General features: G+C 36.9%; 1 protein-coding gene across 1 annotated transcript in view; it reads right to left on the bottom strand.

The window, feature by feature from the left end:
• Window positions 1-19,576, bottom strand: part of LOC113228409 (chaoptin-like) — a 45,924-nt gene extending 26,348 nt beyond the window's left edge. The window contains exon 1 of the mRNA XM_026461695.1: window positions 19,437-19,576. The gene's annotated coding sequence lies outside the window, so the exon portion shown is untranslated. The remainder of the gene's footprint in view (window positions 1-19,436) is intronic.
• Window positions 19,577-25,728: the final 6,152 nt, after the last annotated feature.

The raw sequence follows: 25,728 nt of genomic DNA, 5'->3' as shown, positions 1-25,728 counted from the left end.
ATCTATTCTAGAGGTACATGTGAGGAACAAAAGCCCGCACTTGATATATTATTAGGTTATGAGGGTAACCACTGAATATTAAAGAGCGTACCTACTTCAGAGTTGCCTCATAATAATTCATTCGTTCACGCATACGACACAATGAGTTTTATAAAATGCTCAGATCTATTCCCTTTCGGACTCAAAACTAGAGCGTGAGCGAACTTTATGCGAGTTGTGACCTGGATCCGTCACTAGTTATACGTTCATACACGTTTTGTGAGATTTCTATAATTGCTGCTACTTATTGCTCTCGAGTTTTTGAAAAGATTTTTAGAAAATGTGTTTAGAAACGTTACTGTTTAAATTTATAAAATAGAATGAATATTGAAATACGGCATGAATTATTGTGTTTTTAGCACTGATTCAACAAACTGGATTCCAATTTTATGGGAAAGTTATAGTTAAGGTAGATATACATATGTATACAATAAAAAAAATATTGGAGAAATTTTGTAGGTATCAAAGATGTTTCAGCCATTATTATACTTCGACTGACCAGTAAAAAGAGAAAGTTTTTTTTGTAAAATGTACGGCTTTACGGCGGTACCGGTTTACGGCGGTGTTCAAGGCTCTGCAGCTTCGCCTCCACTAATTTAAGTCGCCTATAAGCCTCTTGACACGGTTGTCAATGGAATCCAAGGTGGCCAGTTGGTATGCAGCAAAGCCTTCCCAAAGGGGGCAGTAGTACTTCTAGCACGAAAGGACTTATGCTTGGTATAACTGAAGCAACTGTACCGGTATAAAGTAACGCCGTAAACGCGCCTGTCCCGATGTAAATTTGACAACATTGGCATCGCCTCAATCGGAGACTGCCTTGAGTGTCAAATCCACACGGCTAACCATGGACTCTCGACAAGACTGGATTTTCTCTCCACGTGTCGTATTACACATTTATTAATCGATTTTTCATTAACGTGATCATTTTGGATAATTATTTCCGATTATTACACTATATATTCATAGGTATCTATCTAATGTTATCAAGTACTGCATTTCGGCTTCATGCACCCTGTGTTTTCTCCGTTATGATAGTGGTATTCTCCTTGAATACAAAATATTAGCGTTGTAGTCTTGTTATAATTGAATGTCTAGCTAATGTAGTTAGCTGATGACCTTAACTAAGCCCAAAGGCCAAAAGAGCGAGCTGAAGACTCTTGACCCATTGCAAAATTTAAGTAGCGGGTCTGAGGGCGACCAGGTGGGCACGGACCTCGGCTCAGTTCGCTGCTCCAGAAACGCGGGCGTGCTGTAGGAGTAAAAAGTTTATATAATGCGACAGTCTATGTATGAGTTGGCTCGAGAATTTTTTTTATATTTTTTTATAATATCAAGTGATGGGACGAAAAAGTCGTGCGCCTGATGGTAAGCTACAAGCCTGTCCATAGCAGTTGCAGTGCCATTATGAGCTTTAAATCACAAAGATCTGAGGGGCACGTTCCTTGGACGAACTGTTTCACAAGGAGCTCTACTGCTACTAAATAAGTTATAAGAGTAAAATAAGAGTTACTGTAACACAGCTGCTCGCGTCGTGTGATTGTATTGTAGTGTAGTGGATTACATCCGAGCCACTACAATTCCTTTTTATAATTATTTTGACACACCACTCGCCTCCCAACTGCACACAGCATAATTACCACTTTGTCTTTATTATGGCAGTTACTCGTCAATGTATAATTCTATGGTGAGCTAAATTACTGATATGCGAGTATGCAATGCGAGAAGGTCTCTTTTATCAGCTTACAAAATGGTTCAAAATAGGTGACACAATGAGACAATATATTTAACTATTGACAATATGTATATACTTAACGAAACGTCGGTTTGTTTGAAAAAACAAATATACGCGATTTAAATCCGGAAAATTAGTTTCATTTCCTATGTGTAACAATCGCGAAATAGGTTTTCGCGGTTGTTAGATTGAAGAACTCGACAATATATTTAATTTTTTTGTAATATTAAGTGACCCTTACCTTATATTGCCCTTCAAAACCGTACACAGTCATGCTGACATTACTGCTTGGCGGCAGAAATAGATAAGGTGGCAGTACTTCCTTGGACGAACTCTTTAACAAGGAGCTCCACTGCTATTAAAATTAATTAACCTTTTGTTGCTTTCATATTTTTTCTTTAATAATATTAATTTACCTTTTCATGTATTATGTTTAGTTGATATGGCATCGTTTAAATAAATCTCTTTAAATGAGTTCAATTGATGGAGCCTTCGCATCATTTAAATAAGTTAAATCAAATTGAAACGAGACACGGACATTTTGAATCCTTCACGTTTTAAACTTTTTACGTATCTATTAAAACCCTTGGGGTCAAAATTAAAAGTGATACAATTTCAAATCGTATGGAGATTTGTAATTATTTCCCTTCATTTTATACGTTCTAATAAAATAACTGAATTTCTGAGCTGAATGTCATGGTCCTTGTTTCTGCAGAATGGTTTGGTCGTAAATCAGGTTAGTGAGGTTCAAATTCGTGCGATACTATTTCTGAAACATAAACGTCAGGAAGTTTTCGGTTTTCTTACTTTGTTTACGGGGTTTTGAATTTCCTTAACTAAGTGAGAAAATTTGACCTATTTAGAGAATCCTTCTTATATTCAATTCATTGATTTTCCTAATAAATAAAACAATGCAATTGTTTAAGCCTAATGGTTACTGCCTCCGTGGCCGAACGTTTATGCTGGTCTGCCACGCAGAGATCCCGGGTTCGATTCCCGGGCCGGGAGAAATATTTCTATGGCCTACATGTATTTCTCTCGTGAGTTTGTAGTGGTCCTTGTGTGTATCTATGGCACCCGCGACCCAGGCTTCACTAGTTCAGGGCTGAGTGAGTGTGTGAGTTATTTATTTATCCGTTTTCCATGCTAGATGATACACACATTGAAGTGCAAGTTACATCATAACGATGGTGGAAAATACATGTATCTAACTAATTGTTTTTTAAATTACAAAGAGATAAACAAACATATTCCGTTCGTGGAGGAAAGCAATAGAAGAAATCTAAGAAGCTCATCGCAGCGTATTTACAATAAACATCAATTCATCTGACAATCATATCCATATCGTATCCACATTTAGCAAAAATGTGATTGTTGGGAGGAAAATATCGTGACGAGAAATCGTAACAGAAAAATCTGGAGACCGTCAATAATATGTGCCTTCAGAATAGCGACGAAGTACGCATGGTGAATCTTAGGAATTCGAATAAGGAGTCACGTGACTGCTTCGGAATGCCACCGAGGATTATAAAAACGAGTCCTGAGTTCCTATTGGCCTGGTAAGAATGGGACTTCGCTGCTATAAAGTGAAGAATGGAGGTATTGTACAATACTGTAATGATACAAATTCCTCTCAAAATTCTAAAACTATTTATATTGAAAGGTATTCAATTAAGCTTTGTATTACGAGTATGGAAAATATTCCTGAAGCTACTGGAATATATTTATATTACTTAATTATTATTTGACTTGTACTAGCTACGTAGGTATATAATTTTTTTTTGTAATTGTAGTAGGTACAAAACTACTTTTATAATAGGAAATGAAACTATATATAATGAAACTAGGACCATGGGAACTGTAAAGGGCCCGAAACGTTGGTTTGTTTGAAAAAACAAAAATACACGATTAAAATCCGGAAAAATAGTTTCAATTCCTATGTGTAATAATCGCGAATACCTAAGAACTCGATATACTTTTTATTATAAATTGGTCGTGCGCTTACGAGCGAGCTTGTAAGCGACACGCATTTCCATGGGAGCTAAATAAATATTAAATATTAGACATTACGTACGTTGCTCCGATCTCAAAGTAAGTACGACGATACCACGAATACTCCAGATAATATAGAAAAGTTAGTTTTTCTACATGGACCTGCACTGGGGATCGAACCCGGGACCTCAGAGATGGCAACACCATTAAAACCGGAGTGAAAGACGCTCGATCACGGAAGTCGTCGTTGCATTGACACTCAGAGCTTTAAATCGAAATATCCAAGGGGCACTCTGCCACTGCGCCCGTCACCTTGAGACAAAAAATATTTCTTTTTTTTACAATATGAAGTGACGGGACGAACAAGTCGTGCGATGGTAAACTACAAGCCTGTCCATAACAGTTGCAGAGCCACTCTTGAACACGCTTGCACTATACGAGACTAAGTATAATGCACTTATACCATCACCAATACCGTGTTTGCTTGCAAATAAACTATTTTAATTCCATAAGTTGACAAGTCCCATGTGCTTGTAATTTCATCAGCACCCTTACCCTTGAAAACCTGGAACGTAACAATGCTCTCATTACTGCTTCGCCGCAGTAATGTAAACATTGCTGGGGCCACAACAACTAAAAAATAATGTAAAAAACCTAGGCCCCGAGAGAGATGTAGGCATTTACGCGCCAAACAGGCTTAATTTGACGTACTTGCTCTTAATGTGTTTATTTCTAAAAGTTTTGGATTAAAAAAAAAATACGTACGAAGCCTGTCTTAACTCTATGACTTCTTCTTTTTAGTCTTTCATTGTTTCGGTTTGTAGATTTTATTAGCTTTATTTGTTACAAAAGACTTTTCTGTTCCAGCAAAGGAATTTATGGTTAACTCTGCTTTCGTCGTAAAATTTGTTATTATTGCCACATTGCAAAAACCACCAAATCGTTGACTGGTCTTTGTAACACAAGCGCGCAATTTCATTGTACATTGTTTGTATATTTTAAATAGTTCCATACCTACGTATCTATATCAAACTTGAATACTATGTAATATATATTTTTAGAAGTAGTGGATCGCCTTGTGAAAAAGTTTGTCCAGAGACGTACTGCCACCTTACGTATTGCCGTCAAGCAGTAATGTAAGCATTATTGCATTCCGGTTTTGAAGGGTAGGGGTGCTGGTCAAATTACAGGCACATAGGACTTGTCCACAGGATGACGGGCGCAGTGGCAGTGTCCGATTGCGTTATAAAGCTCTGAGTGGCACTGCAACTGATGTCGCTTACCACCAGGCCCACGATTTGTTCGTCTCGTCACTTGGTATTATAACACAAAGAAAAAAATATTTTCTAGGCAACTTTCGGGTTACAGGAACAGGTTACTGTAAGATAATAATTAATTGACGGCGCAACAGAATACGAATTTAATACACGTAGTGCACATACACTTATGAAAAAATGTCTGAAACAGATATCCGAAATAGTAATAACAAATAAATGAATAAAATACTTAAATAAATTAAAAAAAAAATTAAAAAATACATATAGTTACATAAATTAAAAGTAAGACTATTCGGTCTATATGACACATGATAATAATAACAACACAAAATTTAAAACAAGTAAGAATAGGGGTAAATAATAATTATAGTATAGGATAATGAGCTTTGAGTAAAGTTTAGAAAGCCTCAATAGTGTATAACATCCCACAAATACCCAAAAATGAAACAGGCTGTATGTTCCAATGGCACATTTATAATTGTTAATTACTCCACAGTTATACAATTTCCGTGATCAACATAATAGCGCGTTATAGAAAATTGCATAAAAAACTCAACGCCGTCTAGCGGCATCTTACCTAAATTAAATATATTATGTATAATATTAATAGACGTCTTAACAACAGACTTAGCGCGTCTGATACGTTACACAAGTGACATAAAAAATTTGTTTTAATTCCGATTTTATTATAATAACTAAGGACCGCTCTACCTTGCCAATTAATCTAAGCCTTATGAAAACCGTCTTGGAATTGTACAAATGCTTTTACAATCAAGCTAGGTTTAGACACAATCACAATCATCACATCAATCAAGTTATATTATAATGTATAGTTCTCAACACACAAACATCTAAAACATTACGTGGTAATTTGTACATTAAGTGGCAAATTAGACCAATAAGGCTCAAACTCATGGTCGAAATTAGTTGGACTTGTGGAACTACTTGTTTTTTATTTCCGTATTTGCGTTGATTCGGGCACGAGCAAACATTGTAGATGAAAGAGATAGACGATGAAACTATCATCATCTGTCTCTTTCATTATCTGTAGAAAGATGTAAAAGATTTAGTTTCAGTTTAGGGTGATGTCAAACTAATCAACACTATAGTAGTAGTAAAGTTCTCTAATGTTGGCATTACTGCGTTCCGGTCGAAGGGTGAAATTACAGGCACATGCGACTTATCAAATTATGTCTCAGGGTGACAGGCGTAGTGGCAGTGCTCCTCAGATCTTTACAATTTAAAGCTCCGAGTGGCGCTGCAACTGTTATGGATAGGCGTGTCGCTTACCACCAGGCCCACGACATGTTCATCACGTCACTTGGTGCCAAAAAAGATATTCTATAAACTTAATAGTTATAATTGTACAGTTCTAATCTAAAATTTAATCTCCTGCAATTTCCTTATTGATAACAAACGAGACGGATGCATTGAACTTAAACTGAGTTTAGCCCGCGTTTGCTCGAATCGACGCCATTGACGCCTGTGTTGGCAATGACAAGAAGTCTTCGTTAAAAAGTTATAGACACAAATTGAGTTTCCGACTAAAATAAATTCCTCTAAATTTAGTAAAGGTATCGTCAACCACAGCGGAGCGGCGGAGATAATTACTCCAGGCAGAACGAAATTTAAACCCTTTAAGCGAGCATTAACCACTTTAATTATTAATCTCCGCAATCTTTCCTAAAAGAAACTCGTTTACGTAATTAACTGCTTTTCGACATAATGAAGAGGTTAGTAAAGAAAGCCGCTTTCGAACTCTCAAATAAAATGTTTGCTCGATCACCGCAGTTTCGTAAAATGCGCGTGTTGCTTTTAAATTTCATCGATCCATAACAAACGTTTTGATTGCTCTTGTGGAGATATGTTTTAGCAGTAGTAGAGCTGCTTGTCAAAGAGTTCGTCCAGTGAAGTACTGCCACTTTACCTATTTCTGCCGCCAACCAGTAATGTGAGCGTCACTGCTCTCCGGTTCTGAAGTGTAACGGTTCTGGTGAATTATAGCACATGGGACTTGCCAACGGTGACGGGTGTAGTGGCAGTGCCCCCCAGACCCTTGCTATTTAAAGCTTTGAGCAGCACTGCAACTGTTATGGACAGCCATGTCGCTCACCAGCAGGCGCACGAATTGTTTGTCCCATCGCTTGTTATCACAACAAAAAGCTTTTGTGGAGATATGTTATATTAATTCAGTTTCAATATTCGTGTAAAATTTCTCAATTTCATTTCGGCTAGACCGGGTGGTTTCGGGGGAGGCTAACCACGTGTGAACAACCTGCTACCTTAACACCTGTGCATAATATGGTGCCGAATATTTACTTTTGCACGCTACTACTATTTTATAAAATAAGCGCGCTATGCTTACTTTATAAAGTGTGCTTGTGAATGATATTGTATTTATCGATAATGTTGTTTAATCTAATATCGTTCGAGCAACTCTGTTAAAATTGGGGAAATTTCTAGATGACCTACTTGATATGATATGGTTAGTATATTGGTATTTTATAGTAAATACAGCAACTCAAACACACGAGCGATTAACTTATTGTTATTTTTGTCGGCAACGTGTGAACAACATTTACTGTATCGGTAATCTCTTTTTCTATCTAATGAAGCCTGTCGTAATTGTCTCTCACGTATACGACATTGTTTTATATTAGTCATTTCTTTAGCATAATATTCGTAAAGATTATTTGTTCAATAGTGTTTCTGGCCGCTTAAAAAAACATGGAGTCCATGAAGAGGTTTACTTCTTTAAATTAATGATTCAACAAGTAGAAGCAGCTAAACAAAAGAAAGCACATCAGTCTGTCAGTAGACCAGCCATAAATACCAAGCTGGCGTTAAAAGGTCACCACACAGCCACAGTACAGAGTAGGCCTTCCTTCAGTCTTGCTGTCTCCCATTTCCGCGTCCCGGGAAGAAATATGGAGACTCGGTATAGTCTCGAAAATCCCGAAAAAAAACGAGACTTTCGAGACTGTATATAAAAGTAGATTTCCATATATACACTAAACATTTAGGCATTCAAAACATAATATTTTAAATAGGTTCTCTATTAACACAATTTTTTTTAATTTTTTATAGTTTTTATAGGGTACGTAAGAAACAAAGGGTGTTTGTTTAGTACAGTTTTAGATAGAAAGGATCTGAGTTTATGACTACCGTTCTTCAATCTCCACAAATTATACAAAGCTGCACTCTACAGTGTTGCCACTTCCATGTAGCCACAATAAAATATGGCTGATGTTTTTTTTAGTACATTTTTAATACTTTTTCTTCAAATGGCTTAAGTTTTGAATATTTTCGGGACTGAAAACGTCAGTCTCGAGTCTCGAAGGTGCCAAAAAATGGTCGAGACTCGAAATTTATGAGACCGAGATTCCCTGGACGAAAGCCCTAGTATGGAGTGATTAATTGCGCGAAACTAACGAAAATTTACTATTTCCAATATAATTGCGACGCAATTATGTTGGTTCGTTGAACAAATTAATCCGACCATCGTGTACTCTGTAGCTTTTGTGTAATTATTCCGGTATATTGGATTTGACTGTATCCGGAAATGAATAATTTTAATGGGATTAAAAATGTGAAATAATATTTTCATCGTGAGTGAGCGAAATTGAAAATTATGAACTTGGTAATGACATATGGGCGGAAACTAAGAAATGGGTAGGATGAGGTATATTCATCGAGTAATTTAGGCTTAGAGGTGTAGAAACAATGGATACATCCTAACCAGAGATAGCTGTTTGAAGTGTACGCCTACGAGCTGCACTGGTCACTGGTCCCATACGTGAACACGTTGTGTCGGTTCAGTCTAAAAGCGAAACAGCTCACTTTGCAATTGAAAGATTAAAAAGCCAGAAGTACTGGTACCTCGGTTCCGTTACTTTTATTCGCTTCATCTTAAATCGAAAGCCTAGGTCCGTAGAGTTGCATCGAAAAATAACGGACTGAATGGGAGACTCATAGGCTGACACCTACCAAGCCCAATGCCGTAGCGTATATATACAAAGGGGTAATAATTACCACCATTTTGGATATTCTTCCGCAAGGACCCGTATTAAATAGCATACGACGACCACCATTGCCAGTACGTATTTGCGAGCACTTATTGTAAACCAAACACGTGTAGCGAAATGGGAATGCAAGAAGGCGTATTGTAAGAATGGTAAAAGAGTAAAAGACCTCAAAAGTGCCCAAAGGAGCCTCTAAAACTATGTACTTAATAGACTCGACGTGAAGCTTAACAAAATGAAGGCAATATGTAATTTATAGGCACATCATGTGGTTTGGGGCGTGCTTTGAGACTTCAATAATACATTATTAATTTACTCTGAAATTGATTTATCCTGTTCAAACATGGACTAGCCAGGCGAGGAAAGGCCAAACGTTACTTTGACACATCATATGACTGGCAACAATCGCTAACTTTTGTATCTTTATTATTTGTTTAAGAAATTAAATCCACTGAGAAATCTTTTTTTTATATAATATCAAGTGACGGAACGTACATCGTCTATCGAACGTCGTGCGCCTGATGGTACCCTACACACTAAATTAGTTGTTTTTGTGTAATTATGTTATTATAAATTTGTCTTTGTCTTTGTTAAGAACTTCACGTTGATTGGTAAATGTGGAAACTCGCAATTGGCATTGTAGTACTCAGATTTTAATGTAACTACCATTGTATAATTAGTCCGTGAATTTTCCTGAAACACAACAATATGTTTTTTTTTTATGGTACCAAGTGACGGGATGAACAAATAGTGGCCCTGGTGGTAAGCGACACGCCTATCCATAACGGTTGCAGTGTCACTCAGAGCTTTAAATCACAAAGATCTGAGGCGCACTGCCACTGCGCCTGAGTCACGTTGAGACATAAGTTGATATATCCCATGTGCCTGCAATTTCACCAACATTCTTTACCTTTACTCTTCAAGGTTTTGAAACTCAAAAAATATTCACATTACTGCTTGGCGGCAGAAATTGGCAAGGCAATAATTCTCCAGGCGAAATGTTACACAAGGAGCTCTGCTGCTACGAAATAAACAAATATAGCACTATTTCTTCGCGTTTCTGGAATAAATAAATACCTAATACATCTGCTACAGAGAATTCCGTACACAGTCCTTGATTAAGTACGATTCCAGTACTCAGAACACCGAAAACAGTTGCTTTTCCAAATTATCTCTACTAATAAATCTAATCGGTACTTTCTACGTAATCCCTAGAGGGCTGGAAGTCACTGATTCATTGCGGTCATCAGTAAAATGGGATGAATAATATATGTTCACAGAGTACTTATTTAAAATATCAAACTTTTAGAACATTCATCAACAATCATCAATATCAGTACCAGTAATGTTCACATTACTGCGTTCCGGTTTTGAAGGGTAAGAGTGATGTTATGTTTCCGCATTTTATATTATTTATTAAGGAATTTATTAAGGAACAAACAATTATACAAGGTGAGTTTTACATAGCAGTATAGCCAATTGTACAATCAACCACATCATCCACAGATTACTACATATTATAAACTGTAAAACATTATCGCTATTGATTTAAAAATTACATACAATGCTCGAGTTCTTAGGTTTTCGCGATTGTTATACATAGGAATGAAACTATTTTTCCGGATTTAAATCGCGTATATTTGTTTTTTCAAACAAACCGACGTTTCGGGCCCTTTACAGGTCCCATGGTCACGGTTGACTGAGGTGGTACAGTCTTCAACCAGTTATGTCTAATATTGATGCAGACCACCCTATTTTTTCACTATAGTTACAATAGTTATTAATTAAATACCTTATTTTTAATTTTACAAAGAAAACATTCCAATTTACGCTACATTAAGTTTTACAAATTATTTTATTGAATGAATTTTTTTATTAAGTTTAATTTATTATTAATTATTAATAGAAATTAGAATAAATTAAAACATATTAATTAGTACGCAGTCTTATGTCTGTTTGGGATTTTTCATTAGAGGAAATACTGGATCCCAAACTGGTGGTACGGAGAAACCATCTTCCCTGTTGAAATTAGGATGTTTTTTAATTTCAATGGCCTCTCGCAGCATCCTGGGCAGATAACGGACTTCTTTTGCAAGGACCTGGGGTTTGTCAAACTTTTCTTTGTAAAATTAAAAATAAGGTATTTTATTAATAACTATTGTAACTATAGTGAAAAAATAGGGTGGTCTGCATCAATATTAGACATAACTGGTTGAAGACTGTACCACCTCAGTCAACCGTGACCATGGGACCTGTAAAGGGCCCGAAACGTCGGTTTGTTTGAAAAAACAAATATGCGCGATTTAAATCCGGAAAAATAGTTTCATTCCTATACATACAATGCTGTCAAAGAAAATTAAAAAAAAACTTATACAAAGTACATTAGAAAGATAAATATATAAAAATAGTTTCACAATACCCTTCAGTGCCACATAATTTCATGTTTATTTGTATGTAACGAAGTTAAATTTAAATTAAAATTCACCATCTCTTTTAGTCTTATTTTCTTGAGAATTTAATTAAAGAAGTTAATTGAAAAGTATGATATAGGTACTTGATAAAAAATGGATGGACTCTCGTTAAGGTAATTTGGTGTTAACGCACGACGTCGTAAAGGGTTCGCAGCGGAATGTTGGGTTATTTCCTGCCTTATTCACAGTGGACGATGCTCTATAGTTTTTGGAAGCAGACGAAATAAAGGTTGGACACCAGCCAACGGTAGAGGGAAAAATGCTGGCTGCATCCCAGTCCCGTTTGAATAACGTTACTGCGATGCTGGATAAAAGAAAATGTTTGCGTTTTCTAATAGAATTTTATTGTTTAATCAATGAAGCGCATACAGCAAATAGATAATAATTTGTGCTTGGTTGCGCTCACTGAGAAACTTATAACAATGGACAAGATAAAAAAGTTAAATGTATATTAATGCACTTCAGTGCGATTCTCTTAAAATTACGGAAATGAACCGTGCGGTGACGTCATTGTTACAAAATGGCGGCCGCCGGTCAAAACTCAGTATTCACCTAAAATTCTTCATCTAATCAAAAATTGAGATGCTTGCCTTTCTACTGCAGCGGCACGTGACACGTTTTCAATTTTCTGTTGGACTATTACAGCAAGGTAACAGATGGAATGAACAATGAACATCATTACAAAGACATAACCGCTTTAAAAATCTGGCAACAGTAATTTTTACGTTCAAAATAATACGAAAAAACGAATACAAACGCGTCTCTAAAGTGTCATTAAAAGGAATCATCATCATCACTCATTTATAAGTCCCAATGCTGGGCATGTGTCTTCTCTCAGGCAAGGATTTAGGACAGAGTCCGCCATCCTGGCACATATTTTCCGAGGGTTATGAATTTTATTCGACGTGCAGATTTCTTCACGATGTTTTCCTTCATCGAAAAGTACATAGTAAATTTCAAATTAAATATCGTACATAATATGCGAAAAACTCAGAGGTGCGAACCTGGATTCAAACTCACGCCATCGGCTTAAGATGTGGTAGGTCAAACCATTAAGGCGCATTTATTCGATACGAATTTCATCGTGCTCATTCTCGCCGGGTGGAGTCCGCGGCGGTCGCAGCGCGGTCGAAATGCGGAGTCCGCGTCGCCGCCGGGCATGCGGACGAAACTGGCTTGGATTTGATCTACACGTCAGTCCGCGCGGCGGTCGACTAAACAAACAAAATGTTTTATACATATAATAATAATAACATTTATTTCACTAAATATGCATCCATTGTAATACACTTTCGCCATCTTGCTGATAGCTCATTTATTTTTATGCGGCAAAATGGCGGGGAACGGGAATCCACAATGTCTTGAATCTCATTTTAGCTAATTCACGGGAACCAAATTGTTTTCCTTGTAGATAATTGTTAAAATTGCGGAAAAAATGGTAGTCGGTAAAAATGAGTACGAGGATGGGGAAGCAATTTGCAATCAAAACAGTAGCAGTTGAGCCCTTTGTGAAAGAGTTCGTCCAAGGAAGTACTCATTTCTGCCGCCAAGTAGTAATGTGAGCATTACTGCGTTCCAATTTTGAAACGTAAGGTGCTGATGAAATTACAGGCAATGACAATTGGATTTATCAACTTGTCTCAGGGTGACGGGCACAGTAGCAGCGCACCTCATATCTTCAGAGATGGCGATGGCGTTCCTGCTATTGTGCTCAGGACGTGCGCTCTCGAGTTGACTCCGGTCTTAACGCGCCTCTTCTCGTTTTCGTACCACTCAGATAAAGTCCCGTATTCATGGAAGATAGCCTGCGGTCACCCCATACCCAAGAAGGGTGACAGTACAGACCCGTCCAACTATCGGCCTATAGCGATAACCTCCGTGCTCGCCAAGGTGATGGAGTGTGTGGTAAACAACCAGCTCTAAGATTACCTCGAAGATCGCCAACTTATTAACGACCGCCAGTATGGATTTCGCCGCGGTCGTGATGCTGATGATCTTCTTTTATATCTCGCGCATCAATGGGTACATCATGTCGTTTGGGGCGTGCTGCCATCGAGAGCAAGGGGGAAACAATGGCCGTGAGCTTAGACATCTCTAAGGCTTTTGATCAGGTCAGGCACAAGGTACTTCTGTTGAAGCTACCATCTTACGGGCTTCCAAAAGGGCTGTGCACTTGGATCGCCAGCTTCCTGTCTGAGCGGAGCATAAAGGTCGCTGTCGACGGATTGTGCTCGGACACCATAATCATCAACGCCGGCGTTCCGCAAGGATCTGTGCTATCACCAACTCTGTTCATCCTGCATATCAATGATATGTTATTAACTAGTAACATTCATTGCTATGCGGATGACAGTACCGGTGATGCCCATTATACAGGTCGCACAAATATGCCCCACCAACAAGTGGAACAAAACAGACTGCAACTTGTGTCCAAAATCTAGACTTCTTTGGAGCAAGTCTTAGAATAGGGCTAACAGAATTTAGTAAAATTTAACCCCGCAAAGTCATAAGTGTGCGCGTTACCGCTAAAAAATCCCCATTCGTAATAGCGCCAAAGTTCCAGAACACTGCCCTTACCATCTCAAAGAGTATTGAGATACTTGGAGTCGACATCACGAGCGAAGTCCAGTTCCGGAGTCATTTGGAGAGCAAAGCCAAACTGGCTTCAAAAAAACTCGGAGTGCTCAATAGAGCGAAGCAGTACTTCTCTCCAGGTCACCGATTTTTGTTATATAAAACACAAGTACGGCTTCATATGGAGTATTGCTCGCATCTCTAGGCAGGAGCTCCCAAATACCAGCTTAATCCACTTGACTGTATCCAACGTAGGGCTGTTCGTATTATCGATGATCCCAAACTCACAGACGGTATGGAGCACCTCAGCTTACTGAGAGACGTTGGCTTTCTGTGTGTGTTCTATCGTCTTTATAATGGGCAGTGCTCTGAGGAACTTTTCGAACTGGTGCCACCGTCTCGTTTCTACCATAGCACCTCCCGCCAAAGGAGTAGAGTCCATCCCCACATCTCAGATGCCTAGCATTGTAAGACCACACGGGCATCTCGTTCGTTCCTTCTTCGAACCTGCAAGATGTGGAATGATCTTCTTCCTGAAGTGTTCCCTTTGCGCTATGACATGGGGTTCTTTAAAAAGGGTGTTTACAGGGCTCTCAAAGGCTGGCAACGCATAGGCAGCTCATCTGATGTTGCAAATGTCCATGGTCGACGATGACCACCTCCCATCAAGTGGCTCGTAGCCTCGTTTGCTTCCTTCTTTACATAAAAAAAGAGACCAGGCGCACGACTTGTTAGTCCCGTCATTTGGTATTATAAAAAAAAAAACTCCTGGAGATGGTTTGTTCGACTTCGTGTATTGCTCTGGGCGTAGTAATAGTCGCAGCTGATTATCTATGAGGCTAACCGTCATCGTTGCATTTGTTCACAGCACCGTCCACCGTTGCACCAGATCTATTTAAGCTACGGAAGATTACTTCGCGATTTGACCGCCAAACACTTGCCAACACTTTTCATTAATTTTCTTTTTTGGACACGGCTTGCACTGTCGCCAGAGTTCAACCACTATGTGAGCATTTGCGATTATCATAAAGAGCCATTTTTTGTCATAAGTAAATAATACGATCTGAAACTCGTTCATCTCTATGTCAATTCATTAACACAGTGCAAGTTCCAATGCAATGTTAACGCGTTCGTTTTTTGGATGTTTTATTTTACCGATTTGGCACAAATGCTGATAATTTGTACGTAACTTGCAATTAATCGTTTCAAGGTTAAATCGATTCAACAGCTCACAACTTGTAGTTATTCACTTTAAGCTCTGTTTTTCTGCAAGTTTCATTTGCCAGGTTGAAATTCCCAGCGCGGAAACCAAAAACCGACAGTGTGTTTGTTAGTTGTGGTCCATGCATATCGTTAATGTTTCCAGTCGTTTGCGCTACATTAGTGCCACGTCAGAACTCATATTAAAAAATTGCACTAATTTTTGTCAATTTTTTTACACTTTGTTACACGGTTTTATTACGGTTATAATTACTTCATTTTAAAGGTAAACATTTTAAAATGGCTCCGTACATAGACATAATATTATTGTATTGAAACCGAGCAAATTTTAAGGGAGGTCAGATAATTATATTGTCTATGATTATCTGACCTCCCTTAAAATTTGCTTACTCGGAATTCTATCTGCGAATTTTCTTAATTTGTCTTGCAACACCATTAACGTTTAAACTCTATTTTTAAAAGCTTGTGTTTTTTATAAGAGGACAAATAAATTTTATAATTATTATTATTTCAAAGCGATTGCAAAATTAACCAAGACGAAAACAAATCAACAACGTCTAAATTTTAAAATAAGAAGTCTTAAATTTTATTTGAAAAATTTAATCTAAATCTGAGACTAAAATGTTTACTTTAAAACGAGCAGGAATTTAGGAATGTCAATTTCATCTTTTAACTTCTAATATTTCGAAAAATTTAAGTACCATTTCAAGTTATAACATTTATAATTGGTCGTTAGAAGTGGAGTTTTTTATGATTGTAGGCAGTCTTTTGTTTTGTTTTGATGACATGATAAACGAAAAAGTGAATGTGTTTAAATTAGAATAAATGTTACTTAAATTTAAAAAAAAACAAAACAGAAAACAAAAGAATGAATGTGAGGTGCGCATGTATCTCTGCACGTTTTGTAAACTGACTGTTGAATTTGGACAATAAATTCTAAATAATTAACGCAGAGTTTACACAACATGAACAAAAACAATCAAAAATGAGAGCGGGTAGGGTCCGATCGTTATTCGCGCCGTAACGCCATTTTCCATTTAATTTTTTTTATTCATGCACCTCTTTTCACGTAGTAATTGAAGCATTAGATCCTGGAATGTGAAAAGGATGAAAAAATAAATGGACTAAAGAAAGAAATTAAGAAATGAAAGAGACCGTAACGAAGTGCTCACGACGAAAAAAGTGAGAAATTATTTTAAGACATCTGAAACGGTAATAAGTTTTCGCTGAGATTCCCTCGTTAAATGGTAATCTGGGAATTTTCCATCTGTCGTAATCGGATTAAGCGTGATGGGTGATGGCCATATAAAGTGGCTGGAGTACCAAAAATAAATTGTCGATTTTGGGGGATAAATTCATGAAAGTCCATTATGATGGTTTTACGAGTGGTTCCGCCTGAGGCCGGGTCGCCATCGCAAATGACAGGGGACTCTCCAAGACCGATATCACTGAGCATGTCAACCCTGCGTTTCTTATATAGCCACGTTTTTAATTACGTCAATCTTTATTGTTCCAAATCGATTATTTAGACCTAATTTTGACCTATAATTATAGTCGTATTATGTAAAGGAAATAGGAATTAATTTCTCACAAGCACAAAAAAAAAGTTTGGTGGTTCGTTCCGTAGCTCAGTTAGGAGAGCGTCAGGCATGGTATGCTGAAGGCGCTGGTTCGAATTCAACCGAATTTTTCTTAGTGTTCGTTCTTTATATGAATAATACGTAACCCGGTCATAGACAGCACATAAATAGTACCGCACTCAAAAAAGTCAGTATTTTCTTGGCGTAGTGCATATATTGATTCAATATAATATGTTCATTGTACTTTATCAGTACGTTGTTGATACTTCTCTATAAAGAAGCAGTAGACGGCAATTACACCGAAAGTACTAGAAAATTGCATTGTAAAGCTCATAACCGTGAGATCCCCGATGAATTCCCGTATTATCCTAATCTGATATTTAATTCTTAAAAGCTCCACAATATATATACAAATTTTAACTAGTACAGTAGACAATTTCATCAAGGATCACACCATGATCTCAATCTCCCGAACGTCTCGTTCAGGAGATTGAAATGTTTCCTCTTTGGATAGCTAACCGTGTTCTTTGGTAGCAGCAGCTACGAAATGTTTAATCTTACAAACGAAACATGTTTAGCTTAAGTCTGTTTACTTGGAGTCCGTAAAAATAATTAATTAACAACACAGTATTATGCACTACGTTCTTGTACATATACAATCAAACGAAAGAACTGAAACATAAACAATAAGGTACAACGCGGGGCACTGCCACTGCGCCCGGAGACATAAGTTGACAAGTCCCATGTGCCTGTAATTTCACCAGCACCCTTACCCTTCTAAACCGGAACACAGTAATGCTAACATTACTGATTGGCGGCAGAAATAAGTAAGGTGGCAGTACTTCCCTGGACAAACTCTTTCACAAGGAGCTCTACTGCCGCTAATCTAGACTGCAAGATACTCGTAGGAAGAAAGGTAGAAAATAGTTTCTGTAGTGTGTAGCGCCCATAATGATATGTAACCAGCTTTTTCTCATATGCAAATGAGAAATGTCAACGACATATACATAAATATCTCCACACCTGTAATAGAGAAGCGTAGTATTTTGGGTCAGTCTGTGTAATTTTGTGGTGCCGTGTATAGCGATGTATGACACGTTTCGGGTTAATTGTATCATGCTTTATGCAAGCTGCACGTAAGCTTAGCTCACAAATGAAATTCAAACCGAACCGCAGAACAAAAGCTATTATTTTTTATGAAAATTACTTCCACTCAAGTTGGTTCTTAGAATATAAACCCCAGTTTTAGTATTGCTTTGACCAAAATTTTCATAATGTAAACAGTTTACAAAAGGCGAAACAACAAACTCTAATGACAGTAAGCAAAGTTCATGACGTTGAAATTTATAATTGTTTCCAGTTACTCTGTGTAGTCTCTTTAAAAGCCTAAACTTTTACTGTTTTCTAAATTGATCCTTGGGAAATATTTATTTTACTTCAAGTATAATGTACAACGTTAGCTCGAAAACGATTAAATATATAAGAGTATAGTGCAACAACTTGTCTCGTTCTATCGACGAGAATCACATAGGTGTATTAATGTTCACAATTAATTAACGTTATTCTTCTGTCCCTTTGAACCATCTGCAACATATATGGTTTTACAGGAATGAGACTTGTGCTATTTTTAGCAAGCAGAACAATTTTTTGTTCTGACGGATGCTATTGAAACACAAATAGACCACGCTTATTAATTCCTCGACGCCAATATGGATACCTTGAAACCCAGTGTGGCTAAAACCACCGCTAATTTCCGCCTCCGTCGGCATCATTTCCAGTTTTCGCTTCACAGACCTATTTTCCAAAGTATGAAGTCGCAAAATCGCGTGCGGAAAATACAATCTGCCTAGCCACGCGAAGTTTTTATTTTTCATTGTGGTAGCCGACGGAGCCTAGAGCCCATTTTGCGTGGTGTTTGGAAACAATCTACCGTAAGTAAGAGAAATTTATCGTTGCGAGTAAAAGCCCAGGAAATATAGACCTCTGACGACTACGTATTTCCAGGGAATGTAAGCCAGTTCTACGATCAAATTTTCATTTCAATTAAATATTTAGGTTCCCTTCAGTCCTGATTTATTCACCGGTTTTAGGAATTCCAATCGTTTTAACAAATGAGCGATCGACGACTCACAAAGAACGGGATTTTAGTGTACAAATTACCTACTATAATTGCTAAAAACAAATAATTTGTGCACATTCGATTTAAGATCTAATTTAATTTTGTTTTTCGACTCATTCTTTCGAAAATTATAAATTGAATTTTAATGATGGTTATGAAATGTAAAAAATATTTTTGAAAGCTTAAAATTTATCGTCATTTATTACGTTAAATAAAAATATGATACAGAACAATATCTTTATGAATTCACTATTTGGAACTACAGTCACTATTTGGAATTTTTTACGGTATGTAAAAATCACTATTACTTAATTAATTTTGATTATAATTAATTTGTATACGTAATTTGTACAAAAAAAAACTAAATGAAATAGCTTGTTTCAATTAATTACATGAAAGCAATACTTACGAGTGGATTAATGAAACAATCACATCGCATAATCACAAAATGAAATCCAAAGTTTTGGGGCTTAAAACTATTTGAAACAATTTATGAGTAACATCAGTCACTGTGTAAAACCCATATTGAGTTTACTAACGAGCCGGTCATGGTACAAAGCAAAGTTAGTTACACTCGAAACGCGCTCACTGACGGTCAAAGGCGAAGGCTGAGACACGCGCACGACCTCACCGCAGTACTGCCGCTAAAGGACTGAAGGCCGCAGCGGTGGGCGGGCCAGTGCTGCTTCACAAGGGAAGGGATCATTCCATTCCACACTGTTTCATCCCCTCCTCGTAAATTTCTACACACATTGACCACCCGCTTAGGGAATTGCAAATCCACACAACAGTAAAGACGCAATGGAAGGAAAAGTTTAACCTTTATGCGTTCTGTAGCACTAAGTTCTCGTGGTATTTATAAGTATCGAAGGCCTGTACTGGAGCTCCTCGAACTCACACTTTTCAGGTGCTTTTCCTTTACTTGTCTCACCCTCTACACAATTTTAGGAAACTAAATTACCAGAAAATTGGAACGGCATATAAATACGATATTTTATTTTATTACAAATAAAATTTTATAAAATAGGTGCATGAATGACTATTAAATCATATATAAAGGTGCAAAAATAATAACTTGATTAAATAAAGATGCAAAATTAGTTACTAAATTACAAAATATGTGCATAAATGGATCCTTAATTACAGAATAGTGGTTAGCATAGTTATTAAATTGCTTTTTATAGAATCTATTAAGACTTTAAAAGGTTTAAGAGATGTAGATTTTTTCATCAATTATTATTACTGTTCTCTACAAATTCTTTGAAATGTCTATTCGTATTACTTTTCTGGTATTATTGCTTAGAAGCCGCTCTATCTGTTTGAACAAAAACAGGGCATAATTTTGATTTGTTACTTTGACAAAAGATGTAACAGCAAAACCCTTTCACGCTAAGGTTTCAAAATTGACAAGTCGACAAATTGGGGTTCAGAACGTGCGGCAGGTGACCGTTTGTGGCGAAAATATGGGCACCGCCATTGAAGCGTAGCAGGAGAACCGCGCTTTTGTTACCTGCATTCAGAACCGATCACTTGAAATGGAAAACTTTTGCAAAAGCCATCAAGAATTCATCCACTTTTTCACCTTTACTTTGTCGGTTTTATGTGTAACGTAGTTAGATTACGATTTCTTAAGAATACTTAAAAGCTTTTTTAATTAAACTTTTTAAAGGAAATCTTGAAAATCTTTGAATATGAAACACTATTTATAAGAGAGTTTATTTTTAATGAATTTTACCTTCTTTTTATATTAAATATTTCTTTCATTGCAAACCTGTTTACATGTATATTGACATGATGTACATATCTGTAAAAGTATAAATAGTGCTTATGCTGTGTATCTTATTACCCTTTATATTGCAATGTGGTAAGTTAATTATAGTAATATAATACTAATAACTTAACACACTCATAGCCCCGCCCTAGGGAAACCCTGTATCGCGGGTGCCAGGGAACACATAAACAACCACAAGTTACATCCAAACTCGCGAAAGAAATAAATGAAGGCCATACATATATTATTCTCAGCCAGGGAATCGAACCCAGGACCTCTGCGTGGCAGTCCAGCATTGTAACGGCTCGGCCACAGAGGCAGTTCAAATTGTATAATTTTACGGAGCTTATTACTTATAAACAGAAAAAACATTTACTAAAATGGTTTGAGGTTATCATAAAATTACGTAAAAACCTTTCTTCTTTGTAAAAAAGTGCTTTCGCCATTCTAACGGTCGTAGCTATACCCCGCACTCATTTTTGAAAAAGTTTGATATATACTATAGCCACGCAGCAACGGGCCACTATTGCAGTCACGCAGTGAAACCCTTGAATGCGTCTAGACGACATTGTTTTACGCAGACGTCTACAAAGTTACGGCGCACTTCTGCTTTATGAACCGTGTTATTTAAGGTCTTCATGAGGGGTGTTTTATTTACATTATGAAATACTATAAAAATATAGTAATAATAAAAATATAATCTTATCATGATTGTCCACCTTGGTGATCAGATGATTGCTTTTGTGGACACTAGATCAGTAGTAGTAGCATAGTAGATCACCTTGTGAAAGAGTTTGTCGCGGAAGTACTACCACCTTACCTATTTCTGCCGCCACTCAGTTAATGTAAGCATTATTGCGTTCCGGTTTTGAAGGGTAAATGCCCGTGCACACGACACGAATTTCATCGCGCGGTAGATTTCTTCAGGGGAATTTAAACGTTGTTGCCTAATAAATAGAATTCAGATTCGCCATTAATGTACACGAAGGCGTGGTAACGGAGCGGCCGCCGCGCGGTGAAATTCGTGTGGTGTGCAGGATAAGCGTTGAATTTACAGGCACATGAGACTTGCCAACTTGTCAAGGTAACAGCCGCAGTGGCAGTGTCCCTCGATCTTTGCGATTTAAATCGAAATTCACCGGTCAATATTTAAAAGAAGAAAAAGTGTGGCACTGCAACTGCTATGGACAGACGTGTCGTACAACTTGCGCACGACTTGTTCGTTCAGTCACTTGGTATCATAAAAAAACACTATCGAGTAGGTTCTGCGTGCGTTTCCTGATAGGACCAAAATTTTAAACGAAGTTTACTAAATTGTTTCCGGCCTTCATTTGCCTCAGTACCCATGATTCAGGAAATTATCTAGTAGGTTGTTGGACACATTATCATATTACAATGAAACATATTTTTACAGCTCTCATATGTTATTGAATAAGGTTATCAAAACTTTGAGGCTTTTTTCCTTTAATTTAACCATTGTTGAATCAAGTTGGGAAAGCTCGCGAAGAACGTGAAATAGAAATTGTTTTATTAAAAAGGTTTAGTTATTTCTATAAACAGTTTTGATAACACTAAAATAAGCCCTAAGAAACCGCTCTTTTCCGTTATTTGAATAGTTTCTTCCGGCTATATGGTATTCAAAGACCTTGTTACTTCGAAAAGCGTTTTCAAATACTTTGTGTGCCGACTTTTCAAAGTATTTATTACTATACTTTGTAAAATCAATAGAATCAACAGTTCATTTTAAGCAAATAAATATAAATTTTTTTATAATATCAATTGACGGGACGAACAAGTTGTGATATGAACATTGACTTACAAATAAATGGACGACGGGTCTAATACAAAAACCACGAAAAAAATGTCCCAAGTCAACCTATTTAAACGTAGTGACATGTCAAGGAATATGACAAATCTAAAACGTTGAATTTAAATTGTAATGTCATCGCAGTACTGTCTAATTTTGCTTGCTTCGCTGTCAGTCGAACAAACGAAGACTAGAGCGTGAATGACGCTCTGTATACGATTTTAACGCCCTATAAGTTCGGACACTTTTTAGCGCGGACCCGACGTCCATATAATTGTAAGTCAATGGATATGAAGATATTTTTCTTTGTGACATGTGACATTTTACATCGAAACTAGAGGTGTAATTTAAATCTGAAATTTAAAAATAACATACATAAAAACATCTTATATTCATTACAATAAATATTACAAATAAATTATATATTATAGAATATTATAAATAATTTCATTTAAATATCATCATTCATTCATAATTCATACGAAATATGCTACATATGCTACCTACGGTAGATAATGACGTCCATAATAGTTCGTGGTGTTACATAAATAACATTTTACCCTATATACGCTAAAATAAATACATACAACAAAAGTTTGAAGCTAGTAATTAAATTTTAAAACCATTTATGAATTAACAAAGCGATAACGTTAACTACGCAACTTTAGAAGTTACGGCTACGAGACTCTACGAGTGTAGTCGATTTCTCATAGCCATGTCGTAGCACTGCGTAGCATTTGCAGTAAAATATATTTAGAACATTCCTTTTATTCTTTTTACAATACTCTTTTAAAATAGTGTATGTCGATTTCGGTTAATAATAGGAGTGCATGAGTGTGCCTAAAATAAGAAATAAGCAGGCCATCACAACTTAATTGGGCAGATTTGTTAATGAATGTTTAAATTAAATTATTTTAAGCATACCAAACGCTGTCAACTCGATAAACATACACAACGGGAGAGTGATGAGCGAAAACCTTTTCACGGCATTTCTGTATGGTAATTCTTTTGAGTTAAAAATGGAGCTGCCTTTTTTATTTCCATAAAATGGGAAATTTAGAATATAATTTTTCTCTGAAGTAAAAAATACGCATTATATACGTGCGGTAGTTTAACAAAGCGTGTATAAAATCTGTGGTGCGTGAATAAGACGTTAAAAAAGGTACTTCTGAAATGTGAATACCGACGATACTGAACAACATCGAAAGTAACCCATATTTTAACAAATTGTTGTTCCACATTATATTACCGGCATGTGTACAAAAAGTGCACGTAATAGTCACAGGAGGGGCACGACTCGCGGTGCAGTCGCAATTATTTACCGGCGAGACATGGGGAATGAAGAGGTCTTGAGTCCGCGCCAAGAGCGCCGACTACCGAGTACCACCGCCTCTATTACTTCACTCGTTATATTCATACCATATTCGCTAACTTACTGGTCTCCTAGTACCAATGGAAAGAGAGGGTTTTAAATGTCATGTAAAATTCCAATCACGGCACTTTAATCATAATCCTTATCGTCGGCAACTTTTTACACATTCCACCGCTGGGTACGGTTCTCCAGGTCACAATATATTTTGATTTTATAGGTACAACGACAGATTTTGGTCATTAGATGACAAGAAATCTTAGTTTAGCAAACAATAGCACATAAGTTATTAAGGCAAGGTATTTGAATGCCAGTCTAGATTTTAGGAGGTGATGTGTGAGGGGCCGCCTCTCGCGTCCAGCAATCCGCGCGTTCAAAATTAATATTTTTTAACGCACACATTCAACATAGCCCTGCACTAGGGTAACCCTGTGTCGCGGGTGCTATGGATACACACATAGACAACCACAAATTACACCCAAACTCATGAGAGAAATAAATGTAGGCCATACAAATATTTCTCCCGGCCCGGGAATTGAACCTGGGATCTCTGCGTGGCAGCCCAGCATGGTAATCGTTCGGCCACAGAGGCAGTTAAATATGAATGAAATAAGAACTGGCGGAGAATATTTAACACAGATCCGACGTCGATAAGCGCTCGATAGCGACTGACGGGGCTGCGAGAGGCGCGGTGTGTCGTTAAACCGCTGGGTAATTTTCAAACTTTGGAATAAATTGAATTTAATAGCTATAGGGCTTTAGATGAAAACCAAAATTTAGTAGATTCTCTGTAGGACTTAAAGATAAATATCTCCATATAAAAATTATGCATAAAGTTAGGTTTTTTTCATTCTTAAATAATTCGTTTTAATTTTTTTTATTTTAGCCTGTTTTCAGTATTTTACATAATCGGGTAAAGTACATCCTATTGTGTAACGAGTTAGTACATTCTTTACATAAAATCCTTTGGTGTATCGTATGTGTTTTGTACGATCGTTATTTCGTAATAAATACCCAAGCCATTTTGTCTAGCAAAACAATTTTTCCCGCTCATCGTACGGTGACTCGCCTTAAGAGTCCAAACAACCTCAAATGGCTTTGGTTGATTCTGCATAACAGTGCAAGTGTTGAATCAATCACCTTAGAAAGAATATTATAGTAAAATTATTAAGGATGTACACTGATTACTACACGGCGTTATAACACGATTAATAAAAATTTTCATGATAGAAAAAGAAACACAAACTTACCTCGAAATTTTACAAGAAACCGGCTGTATTTGATAGATACTTTACATGATGCGTGCCAACGATTTTTTTTTAAATCAACTGAACTAAACACCCGTAGAACACGTATACTTTACGATATAGATTACATTACAAAAAAATATATTCTGAAATGAAGCCCGTGTCCCTGTCGCCTGACCTAAACAAAATAAGTCGTATTATACCGGAAAATTTAGAATTCAAGTTAAGGTAATATCAACTCTTGGAATAGTTTTAAAGCAAACAGAAAAAGTCTGTATATTTTTATATGCAATCTTTTTTAAGGTGTTCATTGATAATAATGTACCAAACAACCACACCAATTGCCTGATATGAAACTAGAGAATTCCGTGTACTATCACCAACGGAATTCACTCCGGGACACTAACCGTAACATACAGACCAGATCGAATTTAGAAAAGTTCATTTACCAAATATATATAATACTCCGCATCCAGCGCCCATAATGCAAACCGTTTTGTCACCGAG

Source organism: Hyposmocoma kahamanoa, unplaced genomic scaffold, assembly GCF_003589595.1.
Source record: "Hyposmocoma kahamanoa isolate Upper Pololo Valley unplaced genomic scaffold, ASM358959v1 232, whole genome shotgun sequence".
Classification (NCBI taxonomy): Eukaryota; Metazoa; Arthropoda; class Insecta; order Lepidoptera; family Cosmopterigidae; genus Hyposmocoma; species Hyposmocoma kahamanoa.
The sequence above is the reverse complement of the archived record's forward strand: the minus strand, read 5'-3'. Positions and strand labels throughout refer to the sequence as shown.